Below are 3995 nucleotides of genomic sequence, written 5' to 3'. Positions count from 1 at the left end.
AAAAGGTAACAGCCCTGAGCTTCCACCTACAGAACGTTCAGAATCGACATTATGAGGGGGAAATTACCACCTAATGTCCCCGCTGTGTTAGAGAGACCAGTGTTGGTAAATTTTGGCCGTAATTTGTGAGACATGGGTTGACTGCACGGTGAGTCAAGTCACGTGCGAGTCTGTCGTGGAGCTGCAAAGTAACCTGTCACTTAAAGACTCGGATTCCTGTAACACTGGTGAAAATATGCTCAGAAATCCCAGGTTTGCCCTGAAAGCACTCCCTGGTTTTGTTGCAAAGACCTAGGAATGCAGGTTCCCTGAGTCAGAGGAGAGTAGCTTGACATCTGCCTTTAGGCCTAACATTTCAAGTACAGAAAAGAGGAGGAGCCCCACAAGATGGGGGCAATGATGACACCATGAGAGGGTTGTGGTAAAGAGGTGACCCAGAGCTGGAACCCACCACTTCCACTCCCACCCCATTGTCCAGAGTATAGTTACGTGTCCATGCCACCTGCAGGGGAGCCTGGGAAATGTAGTCTGGCTGGATTGCCATAGGCCTGGCTTAACCTCAGGAAGTTAAGATGCTAGCATAGATGCTAAGGATACAGCAGTTCCCACCACCTCAGGGAAGATAGGATGGAGCTGGAAGAGAATGGCTTTCAGGTTTAGCATCAGGACAGAGCATTTTCTTTTTATAAGACTTGATTTAAAAAATATATTTTTATTGATTTCAGAGAGGAAGGGAGAGGGAGGTAAACATCAATGATGAGAATCATCAGTGGCTGCCTCCTGCATGCCCTCCATTGGGGATCAAGCCCGCAACCCGGGCATGTGCCCTGTCATCCGACCCAGGCCCGTGCCTTGATCTCTGTGCCAGCCCAGGTGGAGGGTGGGGGCAGTGAGTGCCTATAGTTTGAGAAGCAGCATGAGGCTGCATGTTCCCAGCTTGGCTTCTTAAGGGGCTGGAGTCAGACTTCGGATGGGACTGGAACAGAGTCTGTTTTGGTCCCACAGACACCATCTACGATGAGGATGAGGTCCTCTTGGCCCTGGCGGAACAGCTGGGAACCTTCACCACGCTGGTTGGAGGCCCGGAGTATGTGCACTGCCTGCTGGTGAGTCTGGAGGCGGGGAAGTGCTCTTGCCTTCCCCTTGGGGTTCAGGGAGGGGAGAATATAGGAGGTGATTGGGAGTCATCTCACAGTAGATGGGCTTTGGGCATTTAATTTAATCCAACAAGTTGGGGCTTTGGGTTAGGAGTCAGGCTAGCTTCTACCATTGATTTACTGTGTGACTTTTAAAAATTACTTAACCTCTCTGTGCTATCCTTTGCTCATCTCTAAATGGAAGTCATTAACACCTATCTTTATAATTGAGCCTTAGCACAGTACTAGGCACATAGTACTACTAACAGGTGTTAGCTGCCATTGTCATGATGCCATGTGTTATGTGGTCATGTCCACCCTTTGGGATAGGGAGAGTTTCCTTTTTATAGATGAGCCCAGAGGTTGGGCGTCTGGTGCAAAGTCGCACGGCTAGTACATGGCAGAGGTGGGATTCCAGGTATGTCCATTGAGTCTCCCCCAGGCCCCTACCCCACTGCCTGCCAGTCTGACCCTGTGCTTGGTGGTGGCCAGGGACATAGAGAAGGGTCAGATACTAACATTAACTCTATTTGGGAGAAGAGAAGGGAGGACCCCGGTTGGCCTCTGGAAGGTACTCCAGTCTGTGATCTGGGAAGAAAACACCTCAGAGGTGGCCCAGGCCCTTGGTTTCTCTCTGTTCCTCAGACCCCTGGGCCATTGCGTTCCTCCCAGTAATTCTGTATTTCATTGTTTCTAAACGTATTTCATACTAGTCCTCTGCACTTGATGGTGTCTTACTTACTGTCAGCAGCCTTCCTTTTAGTGGTGTATAACATAACGTGCTTCTTAAAATTGTTGGTATGTTGGATTTCAGCAAATGTGATAGGTTTTTTTCCAAACAGCATTACGTCAGGAGGTGTGATGATTGCCCTTCAGTGCTGGTATCTGAGCTTTCATCTGTGTGTACACAGAAAATTATATGTGAATGGGGTTGTTTGCATTTTACATAGAACAGGGCTGCCATGAGGAATGGGCGGTCCGAGGACCAGCCTGAAAGGGGGGGGCCCTTGAATGCCATGGAGCTCTCTGCAGCCCTGGCCTTCGTCAGTTTTTCTGAGGAGAGAATGCATAGCTTTCAGCAGCTTCTCAGAGGACTTGAGCAGAGAACACTGCTGAGAACACCAGGGCTCCAGATAGGGGAGGGACTCAGGCTTTCTGGGAGCCAGCACTGGAACCCGGGGTCCTTCCCCAGCCAGGTCAGGGTCTTCCCACAGAGCATTCTCAGTGAGGTGAACCCCAGTCATCGCACGCTTCGTTCTGGGGAGCAGTCACATGTGATCTCTGGGACTGTCCAGCACAGACATTCTGAGGCCCTCCGGGAGCCTAGAGGGAGTCGGGTCAGAGTGGCTGACGCTCACTCAATGCCCGTGATTATTGTTCCAAGTGCCTGAGGCACAGTGACCCATCGCTTCTCACAGTGATGGGACATGCTCCAGTTCACAGATGAGAAACTGAGGCATAGACTGGTTTGAGTGAATTGCCCCTGCCTCTTAACCATGACCTCTCCTTTGTACTATTCTCAGAGGGCCTGGTTGCTTTACAGGCTGCTCAGGGAGGCACCTAACCCAGTTTAGGTGGATGGAGGAGTGGTCAGGGAAGGCCTCCTGGAGGAGGAGGCATTAACCTGGATTTTGACAAGTTATGAAAAAAGGAGAAATGGCTATTGTGCAATTTGTTCATTCCACACACATGAGCAAGGCAGTGGGAACCCAGAGGGGCGTCAGGCCTGACTCGCCCTCGGTCTCACAGTGGTGAAATGGAAGTAATTTCACAGGAACTCATGCAGCTGCAGCGCCGGGATTGTTTCTGTTATCAGCAGCTCCTAACCTTGTTGGAATGGTGGATCCCTTTGAGAGTCTGGAGCCTCTCAGGAGACAACAGATGATTTTAGGAGGTTCAGGCCTCGCCCCCTCCCTCCCAGGCTTGGTCTCAGTTTGAGAACCTCACCCTCCGTTGTTTACAGCCAGGCCCCGTGGCACTGGGTCTTCATTGTGCCAAAGCATCACTTGGCGTTTGCTGAACTTGCACCTTCCTAGACCCCGCCCTGGAGTGATTCCTCAGGTGTGCACTGGGGGCGGCCTCCTGGGTGCCCCCACTGTGGGTGGTCCGGGCACCGCTCCGTAAGAACCTGTCCCTGCAGTCACCCACGGGGGCGTAAATCCATGACACCCAGCCTTGGTCCCCAGGCCTCTGTTACAAGGACAGATCACTTCAGTCACTCGGTAAACACTGACTGGATGCCATCTGTGTGCCAGTCCCTGCAGTAGCCCAGTGACATCACCCTCCCTCCACACCTTCGCACCTTGGCGTGAGCCGGCCCTGAATCCAGCCTGTGAGAGAGCAGGACCTGCGACAAAGGCCTCACACTGGGGGTCCCCAGGCCAGCACAGCATTAGGTTTTCCTCTTGAATCATTGCCAACCTTCTGTAAATGAGATTTTCAAAAACTGATTATTTTTCAAATGTTTTATTGTGGTAAAATATGCATGACTTTTTACAATTTTAACCATTTTTAAGTGTACAGTGCTGTGTGCATGCACATTGTAGGCAGCCATCACCCCCATCCGTCTCCAGATTGCCTTCCCAAACTGAAACTCAGTACTCATTAATCAGTAACCCCCCAGCACCCCCGTCCCCCAGTCCCCTCTCCACACCCCCTGCACTCAGAAACCACCACTCTACCCTCTGGGTCTACCGGAATCCTACAATACCTGGTCGTCTTCTACTCACTGATTTCATTTAGGATAGTGTCTTCAAGACCCATCCATGTTGTAGCACGTGTTAGATGAAATTTTTTTCACACTTAAAACCCCGCCCCTTTGGCCACTTTTGGAAAACCAGTGGGTAAAGCTGTGTCCCC

The 3995-nt window shown here is 51.1% G+C and overlaps 1 pseudogene; it reads left to right on the top strand.

Annotated features, from left to right (window-relative positions):
* Positions 1-3995, top strand: part of LOC102416866 — a 15405-nt pseudogene that overhangs the window by 2553 nt on the left and 8857 nt on the right.

This window comes from Myotis lucifugus, unplaced genomic scaffold (genome assembly GCF_000147115.1).
Source record: "Myotis lucifugus unplaced genomic scaffold, Myoluc2.0 scaffold_3182, whole genome shotgun sequence".
Classification (NCBI taxonomy): Eukaryota; Metazoa; Chordata; class Mammalia; order Chiroptera; family Vespertilionidae; genus Myotis; species Myotis lucifugus.
This window is presented reverse-complemented; position numbering and strand designations above follow the sequence as displayed.